The following is a 16,514-nucleotide window of genomic DNA, read 5'->3' on the forward strand; positions in this document are numbered from 1 at the left end:
ATAACAAGCATGGTAGAAAAATTAGACTTGAAAAAAACAGGTCCAGCAAAAAGCAGAAGGAAAGAAAGATCCGCTAAGATATACAACAGAAGGAAAAAATGTGGAATGAAGTAAGGGAAAGAGACAGACGATATAACACCAGGGAGATACAGTAAGGCCTTTTTTTTTTCCAAATCGTTAAATAGAATACCTAATGCCAAAATATTATAATAAAAAGATGCTTGTGAAATATACAGCTTATCCATTTCTGGCTCATAAAGAGGCCTCCACAGAGCCGATTCATTTGACTTTGGAATGTGCCAGAATGACGTACACTTTCTGCCCTAGGTTATCACCATTCTTACCAGTTCCCTCCCCTGTTTTATTTCCCATTTGCCCTGAACACGCACACACAGGAGCTTTGCTTGCTAATCAAGAAGTGGGACCCATTTTTCCTGTCTGGGCCAGGCATCTGAATACTGCTCCCTACTAGGGTAAGATGTGCCAGCTGGATTTTCATTTGAGTGTCCCTTTAATTTGGTGGGAGGAACCCAAGCGATTGGAGGCTGAAACTCATTGATAGTGTTTGAGCTTTTCCTAAGGGAACCAGCGAGCTGTAGTCCTGTAGCTGCTCTAAAAGGGAAGTTACCTTCTGTCATATGGAATAATATCCCCTTCCTTGTCCTCTCCTTTGGGAATTGGGTTTGGGATCCTGTCCAGGCTGACCACAGTAGGGAAATCCCATGAACCTTCTCATTGCACCTCTTTAGCCGCCTTATTAGCTGGGGAAGGGAATTGAAGAGACCGCATTGTTCTTATTCTGGGTCAGAGTTGAACTTGGGCCCGAGGATGAGTCCTAATTAAAAGTTTCCTCCGTTTCCTTAGTAACCCAGGAAGGGTGGGGTTGGGAGAAGGAATGCAACTTTTCTGAGGACTCTGAAGAAAGATTTTTCCATTTATCCTCACTGGACCCTAAGCCTCTCCTTCTCCTCAGTCGTCCCTATAGCCAAAGAAGTAGAGGAGAAGGACTTAGTACAGTGTTCTGCACTCAGGAAGTACTCAAATACTATTGATTTTAGGGTCTCCAGGAGGACATCATAACTGGCCAGAAACAGCAACATGACCAATTTATTTTCTGGCTCTGACAAATATTTTAGAGAGGTCGACAGTCTATTCCACCCCAGACCAATAACAAGATCTGAACCTCTCTCCTCTCCTGCTCTACTTCAAAGGGTTTAAAAAATTTATTAATTTTTTAGTGGCATTTGGTGAGTGCCTACTCTGTGCCAGGCAGTGTAATAACCTTTGGGGTCAATATAAGATAGGTTGGACACAGTCCTTGTCCCTCAGAAAGCTCACAGTCTTGATCCCCATTTTACAGATGAGGTAACTGAGGCATAGAGAAGTTGCCCTACGATTACACAGACAACATGTGGCAGAGATGGGAATAGATCCCAGGACCTCTGACTCCCAAGCTAGTGCTTTTTCTACTTGGTCACACAACTTCTACTTTTTCCACTATGCTGGCACAGGCAGGAAGGCCTAATGAAGATAAAGGAGGAAGAATATCTGGGCTCCAGTTGCAGATGTGGCATTTTCCTACTGGGTCATCTCAAGTGTGTTATTTAGCCTCTCGGCAGCTGTTTCCCCATCTTTAAAATGGGGGTAATAATACCTGCCTCTCTCTGTCACAGAGGACTGTGGTCAGGATAAAATTAGATCATTGATTTTTTTTTTTTAAGTACTTTATAAGTACCAGTTGTATACAAATCCAAGGGATATTGATGGTGATGTGAGGGTCCTGACTCCCTTTAGGGTCACCCAGGGAATGGAATACTGATCCCAGGAGGTCGGGAGTCTCTGCCAGCCCTGTTAGCCGATGGGCAGCTTGTCAATTTGTAGTGGTGTGTGTCCATAGAACCAATTCCTGCAGGACAATGAGGCTGGATTTTGTGCCAGTGACACAACTGAACAAAAAAGCAGCATGATCTAGTGGATAGAGCACGGGCCTAGGAGTCAGAAAGACCTGGGTTCTAATCCTGGCTCTGCCCTTGTTTGCCATGAGACCTTGGGCAAGTCACTTCACTTCTCTGTGCCTGTTACCTCATTTATACAATGAGAAATAAGTATGAGTCCCACGTGGAACAGGAACTGTGTCCAGCCTGATTAGTTGGTAATAAATACTGATGATGATCTACACCAGGACTCAGTACAGGGCCTGGTACATAGTAAGCGCTTAACAAATACCATTAAAAAAAAAGTCTGGAGAGTGCTTCATCTGTGCACGTTCTGCCTGCTGCCAAGTTGCTGGATTCAGAATGGAGCAATTTCACAAATTTAGTGTGTTCGTGTATGTATGTATAAAAGGAGAGATGAAAAAAGCTAATTAGATTCCAGCCACATCTGTCAAAACTTTAACCCTTCACCTTAGTAAAAACATAATCCAGGATCAAACACCAAAATCCTGCAGATGTACATACTTTGGATAATGTTGCCTTTGAAAATACTGTGCTGGTGGCTGATGGTGTTCTGGAGGGCTGATGAGAAATCCAGGCCTGGCCCTGCTAAAAGTATTTGAAATCCGAAAGAAAAGACATTCCAATTCAATAACCGTATAATGTATTGCAGTGCTGCTCTCCCCACAGGCGGAGTGGAAAACACTCCAATCTCTGTTACAGCCCGAAGCAGTTTTCAAACATGGTTTCACCTTTTCTGGCTAATTAGTTTAGAATAAAATTGGTTTTGGGTAGCCCATTTTAGCCTAAAGATCTCTGTCTCTGAAAACAATATAAATTACAGTTCTTCACTGACAGGAGACCACACCCAGGAACTGTTGTTCACACTACATGGCCTTTGTAGGCAGATTTTGGCTCTAAGGATTATTATGATTCCCTTTTTAAAGAAAAAAGAAAGCACTTAATACTCTTCAGGTGAGCATTCTACAAGCCTGAATCAGCAAAAATAGACCACCATTGCCTGTCGCTTGCTATGTGACCTTGGGCAAGTCGCATAACTTCTCTATGTCTGTTTCCTCATCTGCAAAATGGGAATTCAATACCTGTTCTTCCTTCTACTTAGACTGTGACCCCCCATGTGGGATAGGGACCAAGTCCCACCCCATTATCTTAAATCTACCCCAGCACTTAGTACAGGGCCTGGCACATCATAAGTGTTTAAGGAATGCTATTATTATTATTATCATTGACCAAGATATTCTTGAGAATGAGTGTATACTTACTCTGCTATATTGTAGAGCACACTGGGAGGGAAGCCACTGGGTTGGCACCAGAGTTCCAGCGAAAGGGGTGCAAGACCCCAGGTAAGGAGTGCAGATTTTGTCATGATTCTGATTATCCGGTCATCCCTGTGACTCCTTTCTCTTCTCATGCTTTGGCCCATGCCTCATGGCCACATTGGGGAAAGATTCTATAATTCCAAGTGAGGGATCTGCATGTGGTATTAGACCCATTTTGCAGGTAAGGGAGAATGAAGGACCAAGAAGAAAAGTCACATTTTTGATGTACGAGTTTGAGTTAGTGGCAGAGAAACCTGGCTCACCTCTGGGCACTTTCTTCCTGTCTGTAGTTTTCAGCCTAGGCATTTCATTCAGCCCTTATTCAGAGTGAAAAGATGTGCATCCTTTGAGCTTAGTTTAATCTGAGCTTTTAGATCCTTTCATACCTTGCTCCTCATGGATGTTGCTTATGTTCTAAACCAATGCGATTTAAGCATAGCATCATTTCCTCTCTAGTGTGCATGCTCCTTGTGGGCAGGAAATGTATCTACCAACTCTTAAATTGTACTCTGCACACAGTAATAATAATAATGGTATTTGTTAAGCGCTTACTATGTGTAGAGCACTGTTCTAAGCACTGGGGTAGATACAGGGCAATCAGGTTGTCCCACATAAGGGTCACAGTTAATCCCCATTTTACAGATGAGGTAAGTGAGGCACTGAGAAGTAAAGTGACTTGCCCACAGTTCCACAGCTGAAAAGTGGCAGAGCCAGGATTCAAACCCATGACCTTTGACTCCAAAGCACGGGCTCTTTCCACTAAGCCACACTCAATAAATACCAGTGATTTATTGATTAATTTCCCCCTTGCTATCCAATCTCACTGTGGCCAGACTAGTCTCAGGAACACTGGGCAGATGTCTCTCCTCGGAAATGAAAATGCACAGAAAGAGCTCTCCAGAAGTTAGATTATAAAATTACAAGCCTGTGAGTCCCTGGAAATATATTAGATACGTCACTTACTATTAAGACCACCATGTTAAAGTAACCAAAAAACCTGAATTTTTGTAAGACTTGCTTTAATTCATCTGCAGAGAGATACTTTCTGGATATTACCCTCAAGTCTGATTTTGCTTGTACTTCTTTACACCCTGAAATTGTGATTATGCCAATGGCACCTTAACATTAGATGTGGGAATGAAGGACTGCCTTTTTTAAGGAGGTGAAAAGGGTTAATCTTTGGAGGAGGGGAAAATGATTTAGTGTATGAACTGGTTCTGATTTTGCAAGATAAATACATCCACTCGCTTGAGTCTAATTATTGGACTTTTCTCAGACCTCCCACTAGATTCTCAGTGATTGGGATCTTTCCAAAGCCTAGGCAGATGACAGAGATTTCAGATTGTTCAATTGTAAAACCAAAATCCTTGCGCAAGGAATGCATTTACTACTAAGTTGAGATGAGGGTTGGGGGGTGGAGTGGTGGGGATGTGTGTGAGGAGATCAGCTGACCTCACTTCAACTTGAAGCAGCCTCTTGGCCCCCCGAGAATAAACTGGCCGACAGAATCCTGATGCTTCCTGCTTGTCTGCTGGCCCGGATCAGGATGTTTAAAACAGATAACTGTGTCTCCATGGCCCACCTTGAAGCAGCGACACTGTAGGGCTCAGGTCAGTCTTGTGATTTACACGACAGTCTCACTATCTCGGACATAAAACCTGTAGTATCACTGAGCTTTTTATAGTAGTTATTTTTTTAAGATCCGAGCCATATATGTCTGCATGCTAAAGGTGCCTTCTGCCTTTCTTTGAACTCTGAGGGTTGCTTTGTTATTTTAGCCCTTTGCTGTTTAGGCTTTTCCCCGCTGCTTTCTTCCTTTAAAGATTTGTTATTAGGCTGCTAGGCCTGAATGCAGACTAGGAAGCCAGTCCAGCTGTTTTTCCTTATGTTGGCACGCAGTGCCTAACAGGAATTGCTAAGCAGAGAATACCATTTCCCTGGGGAGGTTCACTAGGGTAACTCAAATGCATTCTGGGTCTTGCTTTTTTTTAATTATCATTATTATTATTAGGAGCTCCTGCCAAATACTATCACTGAGGGAAGGGGAGTCTGAAGTCCGATTAAACCTGCAGAAACCCCCCACGCCACTGGCTAGACAGGAATGCTGAATGTTTTACCTCTTGTGCTTTCTTGATTATTTTTCCATAGAAATTTGTCTTTTGGAGAAACTCACAGCTGATGTGCTTCTCCATGGAGATTATTTGAGGAAGTGTCAGGCAAGGCTGCTGAGCATTTTGGAGTAGTTAGTGGGGCAGGAAGTAAATGAAATTTGTTGCCCAATTTTTGACATTTCCACCACAATAGTGGTTGTTTGAAAAATGTCCAGCTCCTTTAGTTCTTTGTAGCCTCTATTTCCAGAGTGTTTTTAATAGAAAAAAGTTGATTGGTTAAATTAGAAAAGAAAAAGTAATTGAAGCAGTTGAGGGAGTGAAATTTAGGTGGATTCATTTTCATTTTCCCTAACTTTTAGCTCTTTGAATAGTGGCATTTGCTGATAGCTAAATGAGGACCAGTATTTAACACATTTACTAATAGCCTGTGGGAACTAGTATTTAATATAGCCTTGAAGGTATATGATGACTACTTGACCAGAAGTCTATAGCTTCAGCAAAGCATCATAGGCTAGTGAAAGAGCATGGGCCTGCAAGTCAGAGGACCAGGATTCTAATCACAGTGCCACCACTTACCTGCTGTGTGATCTTGGGCAAGTCACTCAAAATCTCTGTGCCTCAGTTCCCTCATCTGCAAATTGGAGATTAAATCTGTTCTCCCTCCTACTTGGAGTCAGAGCCCCATGTGAGACCTGATTATCTTATCTCTACCCCAGCACTTAGTATGGTGCTTGGCACATTGTAAGTGCTTAGTGAATACAGTTTTTTTTGTTATTAATGTCTGCAGCATCTCCTATTCTTTGGACAGTGTCTATATGCTGCTGGTTTACCTGCCTGATTTCCTAGGAATCCTTAATGTGGGCATAACTGAACAGGGGTTTTCTGGGATCCCCTATGCTGGCTCCTTTAAATCGACATCCTTTTTAGAGTGTTAGTCTTCTGAAGTGCCTTTAGTGTGGAAGAAGTCAGACCTCCAGGGAAACTTTCAAGGAAAAAACCAAAGTAGACCCTTGGAGAATCTGAGATGAGTAGCAGTGTTGCCTAGAGGAATGAGCATGGACCTAAGAGTCAGGGGACCTGGCTTTTAACCCGGCTCCACCGCTTGCCTGATGTGTGATTTTACGTAAGTGAAAAAAAAAAAGGCTGAAGGTGGAAGGTTCAAAACAAATAAAAAGAAATACTTCTTTAGATAGTGGGTGGTATGCACATGGAATTCATTACTTTAGGAAGCTGTTGAGGCCAAAAATATCATCAGATTTAAGAAGGGTTTGGATGAATTAATGCATAAGAGATCCATAATAGTCCTCTAGTGGGAAAGTTAGGAATGTAGAAGGAAAGTTAGTTTGCTGGTGTGTATACAAGCAAGGCAACTGTCAAGTTGTTCATCCAGACATTCTCTTGCCACTGTTGGAGACAGAACCCTGGGTGGGTCTGACCCAGGAATGGCATTTGCTCATCATTGTAGTTTCCTTTCTTCTCTGTGCAAGGCAGGCTTGCACCTTGTTCATCATGGCCCAGATGCAAGTAGCCACCTGTCAAGGTGCAGTGGGGAGCTGTTCAAAGAGCAACTAAGTGACTGATAATAATAATAATAATAATTGCAGTATCTGTTAAGCGTTTTCTATGTGCCAGGCACTGTACTGAGCACTGGGGTGGATACAAGCAAATTGGGTTGGACACAGTCCCTGGTCCCTCAAGGGGCTCACAGTCTTAGTCCCTATTTTACAGATGAGGTAACTGAGGCACAGAGAAGTGACGTGACTTGCCCAAGGCCACACAGCAGACAAGTGGCGGAGCCAGGATTAGAACCCAGAAGTCAGTCAGAGGATAAAATCAGCAAATACTTCATGGTAACCTTGGTAATGGAGTCGGGGAAGATTCCAAGAGTTGCCTTTCCAGATTCCATGAATCAAGGAATAATAGGTTTTAGAAAAGCAACAGATTGAATTTTTAATAACAAAACCAAAGGACGCTGTTGGGAAATTTTTACTGAAGTATCATAACTAGAAAAACCATTAGTAGCTATATGATGAGTGCAGACATTAAGAGAATTGTGAAGTGATGGTAGAATAAATCTGAAAGCTACCTGGTACAGTGAAAGTTACTGTAAATGACACTGACATACATGCCCAAGTGATCATTTTAGATTTAGAGACAGTTCTCCTATAATGTGGATTTTCAACACGTTTTGGATAGAACGTGATTAGGGACACAAGGAAGGTTCTTCCAACAGCGTGATCCTCTTTGTGATTGACATGCTGCATTTTGAAGAAACTACATATCACAACAGGTGCATGCTACAGCATGAGTTTCCCTGAATTTGAAGTTTCCTAATAACACAGTAGGAGGGATGTATAGGTTTACATCTTTGGTTTTCATCTTTGAAAGCATAAAAATATATGCCACTGATTTTCAATAATGAAAACATGTATCACCCTCCTGTATCTCAGTAACTCCTATATATCTCTGTCATATTTAATGAGTGCTTACTGTGTACAGAGCACTGTGTACAGAGGTACTTTGGAATGTACAGTGTAATAGAGTTGGTAGACATGTTCCCTGCTTACCAAGTTTACAGCCTAGAGGGTGAGACAGACAATATAAATAAAATAAATTATGAATATGTACGTAAGTGCTATGGGGCTGAGGGTGGGATGAATAAAGATTGCAAATTCTAGTGCAAGATGCAAAAGGGAGTGGGAGAAGAGGAAATGAGGGCTTAGGGAAGGCCTCTTGGAGAAGATGTGCTTTTAATAAGGTTTTGAAGGTGGGGAGAGTAATCATCTATCAGACATGAAGAGGGAGAGAGTTCCAGGCCAGAGGCAGGACTTGGGCAAGAGGTTGGCAGCAAGATAACCAAGATGGAGATCTAATCCATATGTGTGTGGCTGAAAAGTCCGATATATGAACAACATTCCTTTCTGCACTTTCATATAGTGATAAATCCTTTTAGCAACTAAGGCATTTGAGCCTAACGGTACCTATATTTTTGAGATTTTTTTTTAAGAGAATTTGTTAAGTGCTTACTGTGTGCCAGGCACTGCAGTATGTGCTGAGGTAGATATAAGCTAATTGGGATGGACATAGTCCATGTACCACCTCGGACTCCGTCTTAATCCCCTTTTACAGATGAGGTAACTGAGGCACCGAAAAGCAAAGTGATTTGCCCAAAGTCACACAGCAGACAAGTGGCAGAGATGGGTTTAAAACCCTGGTCCTCTGACTCTCAAGCTCATGCATTTTCCAGTAGGCCACACTGCTTTGTTTGCTTCTTAGTAACCCAATCTTAATGAAGCTTTTGCTCCAGGAGAGCAACCACTGTTCTGATTGATTGCCGCCTGCCAGGCTGCTCTGTTTTCTACAGTGGTTGCCCAGTAGTCCACTGCTAGGTTGCATTGTTTGTGACCATGCTTCACTTTGCCTTTAAATACATTTTTTCTGCCCTCTGGACTTGTTCATGACCCCTTTCTGCTCACCATACATCAGCTGCTTGGATATCCTATTACAGTACACATAAATAATTTAGATTTGGATTGGAGTGTCTGGTGAACTCTGAGAGAAAAGAGCTTATGAATTTTACCTTTCCTGCATCAGATCATAAAAATAAGGGAGTCCAAAAGGATCCAAATCAAGTGGGAGACTTCTAGAGTGGGGGAAGAATTTGAGGAATAGCATGAGAAAAGCACCTGACCCATTTTTAAAGAATTTCTGTGTGCTTCGGTAACTCGGTCCCTAGTGCTTCCTAGTGAGTCGCTGTGAATCAGAAATGACTCGATGGTATTCAGTGATAATAATAATAATAGAGTTTCAAGCCACTGGGTAAAGCCAATAGAGTATGGTCTGGAATCAGAGATATCCACTGAAGAGTCTGTGTCAGGACCCTGAACTCGCCTAACTTGTGAGCCCCGTTTAGGACCATTGAACAGCTGGGCAGCAGCATGCTCGGTCCTGAGGGAAAGACACTGATCCCCAGGGCTTCTCTGCCGCTCTTACTAGCTCCTCTCAGCAGAAGTATACCCAGCACTGAAGGGTCATGGGTATCTTGTGCTTAGAGTGGTGGATAGCGGTACTTCCTGCCACTTCACTCATCTGTCCCTCTGAGCTGACTCCCATTCAACAAGAAAGGTGCAGGTACAGCCCTGCTGGCTTTAAATTTTAGGATCCGGCCCCAGGCTGAACCTGTCAGGCCCTGGAAAATTCTCACTGGCAATGTTTTTAATTAGCCAGCAAATTGAAATGCCCACTGAGTGAGCAGGTTCTGCCTATCACAATCTGAATTGTGTCTACAGAATACATTTTGCATTCCAGAATGCATTGCAGAGCACACTGATTTAAGTAATATTGAGAAGCAACATGGATAGAGCACTAGTCTGGGAGTCAGAAGCACCTCGGCTCTAATGTTGGCTCTGTCCCTTGTCTGCTTTGTGACCTCAGGCAAGTCACTTAATTTCTCTGTGCATCAGTTCCTCATCGGTGGAATGGCGATTTAAAAAGACTGTGAACCTCATGTAGGACATGGACGGTGTCCAAACTGATTGTTATATCTAACTCGGTGCTTAGTACAGTCAGTGCCTGCACATGGTAAGTGCTTAACAAATATCATAAAAAAAAGTCTTGGAGTTAATCCTCCTGGTTCCCTTAAAGAAACTACACAGATCCAGCCAATCAGTCAATCAACCAATCAATGGTTTATACCAACGACTTGCAAGAATATGGTAAAAGACAAAGACTCAGTCTCTGTGGAATAGGGGTATATTGTTATGGTATTTAAGTGCTTACTATGTGCCAGGCACTGTCCTAAGCCCTGGGGTAGATACAAGCTAGTTCGGTTGGTCAAGTAACTGAGGCACAGAGAAGTGAAATGATTTGCCCAAGATCATGCAACAGAGAAGTAGCAGAACCAGGACTGGAACTCAGGTGCTTTTGGCTCCGAAGCTCTATCCATTAGGCCATGCTTCTTCTCTATCTGGAGGTGCATTCTGAATCTGGTTCAAACCTGGCCAGGATTTGGGGAATTTGACATGACCAAACCTGCAAGTTGCTCACAGGCTGGGGGGGTATGGGCTGACCTGAGTCTCTGCAGCACTTGAGGGAGGGAAAGAGGAAGTAAAGGAGATGGGGAGGAGGAGGAAGAGAAGAATGTTATGACTGTATCCTAGGTTACAGCACGTGTGGCCATTCACAAGCCTGTCATTTGACACATTTGCTGTTAGGATGGCCACTGATGGGCTAATTTGGGGAAGTATATCAAACTGGCCTAAACCTAGAACATTTCTAAGGTTTTTTTTAGGTATAAGTGCTTACTGTGTGCAAGGCACTCTATTAAGCTCTGGGGTAGATACCTGCTAATCAGGTTGGATACAGTCTTTGTCCCACATGGGGCTCAAAGACAATCCCCATTTTCTAAATGAAGTAACTAAGGCACAGAGAAGTTAAGTTACTTGCCCAAGGTCACACAGCCAAGAAGTGGAGGAACACAGATTAGAACCCAGATCCTCTGACTCCCAGGCCCATGCTCTTTCCATTAGGCCATGGTGCTTCTTCAGAGAGTTAGGTCCAGGTCACCTAGTCCCTAGTACCCTCACCTGGCCCCAGTGCCCTGAAAATCCTTCCTGATTTACTCAGTTTTAAAGTGGCCCGAAGGCTACATGGCCTGGAATCTATTTTGGTGGGATGGTCTCACATTTATCCAAAGACATCTTGCTACCCCTCGTACTGTTTTTACAACTAGCCTATGTAATAAGGTAGGCATAAAAAAAAGAAGCTAGAAATTGTGAGATGTAAACCAGAGGAGTAAATAGAAGAAGACTGCCCTTCTGGTTTATACGACCCTGCCTCCCTCAAGCAGGACTAGGGGAGAGGCTGAAAAGGGAAAGGTGACCTCTGGAGGGGAGAGCTTCGAGTGATTCTGAAATGCACAGGGTGGAGGCAGTGAAAGCTGCCCTAGATAAAGGGAAGCATAGGGAGGAGCTGGAGATAGTGGCAGATACCCAGAGATAAACAAACCCCTTTCCCCATCTAGAAAAGGACCTCAGCTCTGCAAGAGCAAGATGAGAAGGCTGGGGAGGGGGTGGTAGGAGCACATAGAGTAATTATGATGGAGGATCCAGAACAGGGCAGCAGCATGGCCTACTGGAAAGAGCATGAGCCTGGGAGTCAGAGGACCTGAGTTCTAATCCAGACTCTGCCATTTGTCTGCAGTGTGACCTTGGGCAAGTCACTTCACTTCTCTGTACCTCAATTCCCTCATATATAAAATGGGGATTATGACTGGGAGCCCCATGTGGGACAGGGACTGTGTCCGACCCGATTAGCTTGTATCTACCCTAGTGCCTGGCACATAGTAAGCACTTAACAAATACCATAAACAACAGCAATGACAGCAACCACATGCATCTATCCCAGCACCTAGTACAGTGCCTGGCACAAACTAAGTGCTTAAAAAGTACCATTAAAATGGGGGGGGGGCAAATGGTAGAAATTCTCAGGATTAGAACAAGAGAAGGGGCAGTAGTGAAGGAATGCTGATCCACAAAATGTTTTCTGTGCCAGAATGTAACGTTGCTTGTGGGCACAACATATGGTGGTGCAGGACAAGGTGGTTGAGTTTTTCCCTGCCTCAGGACACTGAGTGTTTGAAGCTGGCGTTGGATATAGTAATAGTAGTAGTGGTATTTAAATGCTTATTATATATATATATATGCCAAGCGCTGGGGTTAATATGAGGTAATTAGGTCAGATGCAGTCCCTCTCCTGCATGAGGCCAACAGGCTAAGAGGGAGGGAGAACAGGTGTATAATCCCCATTTTACAGATGTGAAGAACAAGGCACAGATAAGTAATTTGCCTGAGGTCACACATCAGGCAAGTAGCAGAACTGGGTTTAGAACCCAAGTCCTGTGACTCCCAGGCCTGTGCTGCTTCCTTTCATTGCCATAGACTGGTCTCACCAGTTTCTCATACATTCCAATAGGTTGGCAGTGTGTGGACCTAGTCTTTTGCTTTCAACGCATACCCTCCCAAGCAAGCATTTTACACCTCTCTACACACAGTTGATGTTCAAGTGATTTTAGTGAATAAATTGATCAGTAAACGCAGTGGAAAATGACACTCGGGCCATTCAGATGTTTGAGTGGTGATCGCTGGTGACTGAAGGCAGCCACTAGGGCCTTCTAGGGTGAGATCACCGCAGGCAACGGGTGCTTCTCTGAGTGTCTGTCTGACCATCAACCAGCCATTAAAGACTGGAATGCAGTCTGCCTACCAGCATCAAAGCAATGCCCAGAACCTAACAAGGGCAGGGTCAACTGAGGAGAGTAGATTTCGGTAATACACCCAAGCCTCTTTTGAATGTGGCAACCCAAACAGGGAGGGCAGAAGCACCCTTTAAAGGGGCGGGTAATAATATAATGAGAGAGATAAACGTCGGCTGCTCATTGATCTTTTAGCCTATATCCATGTGTAAGGATACAGCTTATGGATAGTAGCATTATCTATGAACCCAAAGGAGAACTACAGATCTGGATTTGATTTAAATAGTTGGGGCAAAATAAAGGGGGCAAACCACCCACAGTTTGCCTTAGTTGAGAGAAAAATTTCAGTGGAATATTAGAAGAAAAAAGGAGATGACTGTAAGCTCATTGTGGGCAGAGAATGTGTTTGTTTATTGTTGTATTGTACTCTCCTAAGCACTTAGTGCAGTGCTCTGCACATAGTAAGCACTCAATAAGTAAAACTGAGTGAATGAATGAATCCTGGGAGGTTTTAAAAAAGAGATGAAGAATACCATGAGCATGAATTACCAAAAGAAGAAGAGTGTATTTGAAGATCTTCTCAGAGTTCAATTTGTATTTAGATTAGAAAAGCAGCATGACCTAGTGGTAGGCCACAGGCCTGAGAGTCAGAAGGATCCAGATTCTAATGGTGGCTCCACCATTTGTCTGCTGTGTGACCTTGGACAAGTTACTTCTCTGTGCCTCAGTTACCTCATCTGTAAAATGGATTGACTGAGACCCATGTGGGACATGGATTGAGTACCATCTGATTTAGCTTGTCCACCTCAGTGCTCAGTACAGTGCCTGGTACATAGTAAGTACTTAAATACCATAAAAAATACCAGGAATATGATGGTCAGAAGTTGAGACACCTAAAATTTTTCTCAAAATCCAATATTTGATTTCCTGGGCAAGAGTTACAGACATTTCATGAAATGATACAGCATTAGAATTTTTTTGTAATGAATAATGGTGGTATTTAAGTGCTTACTGTATACCAAGAACTGTACTAAGCTCTGGGGTAAATACAGGTCACTCACAGTCCCTGTCCCACAAGGGACATTTTACAGATGGGGTAACTTAGGCACAAAGAAGCGAAGTGACTCGCCCTAGGTCTTACAGCAAGCAAGTGGCAGAACTGGAATTAGAACCCAGGTCTTGTGATTCCCAGGCCATGTTCTTTCCACTGGGCTCTGCTAGTATTTTGGCATATGTTCATTGAACATTTTCTGGTAGAAATGGACATGCAAATACTATATTTTAGGGAGAGAACTTAGGGAGACCCAGGGTGTGGAATAGTCGAGAGATAATCTTGAGATCAATACAAGGGTAAGTGTTGGCAGTTAATACCTAGGATTCTGGGACAAGCCTGCCTATCCTTCTGCGGAAAGTTAGGGTCTTGCGGAGAGGGTGTGTACTCTGTTCTCCTGCTGGCCCTGCCCCCCACCATTGGCAGTTACTCGACCTGTAGCCCCTGGCTCCTCTCAGCAGGGAGACAAAGAATCGGAAGGTGTCAATGACTTCCATCTGTTCAAAGGTTTTTCTGGGAGCAGAAAGCAGCTGTGATTCTAGGTATGGATGTGGGAATAGAAAGGGGCCAGAGTCTCAAAACGTGATTGAGGGACCCTGTGTGCTTTCGTGCCAATTTGGCAATCAATTCATGGTATTTATTGAGTGCTAACTCTTTGCAGAGTTCTGTGCTACCCCAACACCACCTAGCTGAAAGAGCATGGGCCTGGAAGTCAGAGGACCTGGGTTCTTATCCCAGCTCTGCCACTTGCTTGCTGTGTGACCTTGGTCAAGTCACTTAGCTTCTCTGGGCCTCAGTTTCCTCAACTGTAAAATGGGAGATTCAATACCTGTTCTCCCTCCTACTTTGACTATGAGCCTCATGTGGGACAGGGACTGTGTCCAACCTGATTAATTTGTATCTACCCCGAGGGGGGAAAAAGATACCGAGAAGGAGCAGCCAGAGAGGTATTCGAAGAGAATCATCAGAAAAAACAAGATTGGCTAACAAGAGCTCCTAGTTGCCTAAAACAGGGCGACTGTAGCCTGTCAGCCATAAGTGGTTCACCACCCTGGCTACTGCTTGAGCACTGATGTCAAGCTACGTCCCTCATTATTTCTGTTACCACTTCCAGGACTGGGGACACCTCTTCCAATTTCTATCCCACTGGGATCCTGGAAGGGCTCCTGTTGGCTGTTTATCCCTTCCTGCCTCTACTCAGTCATATTTATTGAGCACTTACTGTGGGCAGAGCACTGTACTGAGCATTGGGAGAGTACAATATAGCAGACACATTCCCCACCTACAACAAGTTTACAGTCTAGAGGACCTCGATGAGGAGACCCAGATAAAGGCCCAAGATCCTGAAGTGAGCTCCATACTGGTTTGAACCCAGAGAAGGTGATGTCTACATTGGCGTGCTGAATTTATCCTGGAAGAAGTGGGATTTTGTGGGGAGGTCACAGATGAAGCATTTACCTGAATCTTCCCTCCGATCAGCGTTGCGGCCAAGAGATAGTGTTCATGTTTCGTCAGTGTACGGTCCTGAGAGCTGAAGTCACTCTTCTGTCCACCTCCCTCCCCCCACACCCTTCCTCCAAGCCATATCCTTAAGCTGTTTCCATTTATCAAGTTTTAGTTCCAGTTGAACAATGTGGCTCAAGTCTTCCTTGGGTCTGGGGAATCCACTCCCATCCTGGAGAATCTGGGAGATCAAGTCAGTTCTGTACTCCTTCCCCTTACGTCAGGGTGGAAGTTTGATGGGGCCGGGTTCCAGTTGAAATTGGATCCTCTGGGGTCAATCAGACCTGGCCCACTGACCCAGTCCTCAGCAACAGCTCCTGGACTCCTGGGCCAGCCTTTGGCTAGGGCAGTTTGAATGGGCCCCATGGTTTCAGCCGGAAACAGACCGAATGGGATACGAACAGGCTCAAAAGATATCTGATTTGTTGTGTGGGTCAGTGCTTCTAGGTGACTTAAATGATTCCTTCAACCTCTGATTTCTGAAGACCGTTTAAGTGATGCATGTTGGAAATGAATCAACAGTAAAGTTCTGTGTATAGGATGGTCAAATAGAAGAGAAAACAGCAGTGTTCACGGGTTTGTGTTTTATCTGAGTGCACTGGCGTCAGCAGGATCGATTACGTTTTTCCAGATGTTTCAGTATCCACCCTCTGATTTTGTAGTTTGGGCATTGCTTTTAGTTACTTTTCTAAAGTTTACAAAAGACAGCCAGGACCCTTTTATTTAGTTTTTCTGCTTTATTTCACTTTATTATTTATTGTTTACAATAATATCTTGAATAATAACAATGGCATTTCCTGCCCTACTAATCTGGCTCTTCTCCATGTTGCCTGTTTATTTTATTTTATTCTTTTGGCAGAAAAAGCCACGGAGCTCTTTTGTTTATTTCCTTGCATGTGTGCATATAAGCGTCATTCATCATGTGATTTACAGCATCAGCTCAGCCCTTGAAACAGCTTTGGCTTGTTTTTTTACCTTTAGCTTAGAGGTTATTCATGGGCCTGCCCTTAGTTCTTTAGGCTTTTCAAAGTGCTTCACAGTCACCGTGAGTAGCTCATCTCCAAAACAACCCCATGAAACAGGCTAGAAGTATTTTTCATCTTTCTAGGCCAAGGAGATCCAAGCCTCTACTTGAAAGAGATATACTTGGATTCTTATGAAACCCAAACAAAAGTGAATATAAAAGGGAGGCACAGTGGATTCCATTTCTTTTAGACCCATTGCCTAATTTCCTTTAGACTCGCTCTTTTTGTTATTAGCCCTGAACATGTGGATTTGGCCTCATTTACATAATTAAATCAATGTATTGGCAGTACAGCCAGT

General features: G+C 43.6%; 1 protein-coding gene across 3 annotated transcripts in view; it reads left to right on the forward strand.

Annotated features, from left to right (window-relative positions):
• Positions 1-16,514, forward strand: part of RGL1 (ral guanine nucleotide dissociation stimulator like 1) — a 164,802-nt gene that overhangs the window by 27,450 nt on the left and 120,838 nt on the right. The window lies entirely within an intron of this gene.

Source organism: Ornithorhynchus anatinus, chromosome 16 (assembly GCF_004115215.2).
Source record: "Ornithorhynchus anatinus isolate Pmale09 chromosome 16, mOrnAna1.pri.v4, whole genome shotgun sequence".
Classification (NCBI taxonomy): Eukaryota; Metazoa; Chordata; class Mammalia; order Monotremata; family Ornithorhynchidae; genus Ornithorhynchus; species Ornithorhynchus anatinus.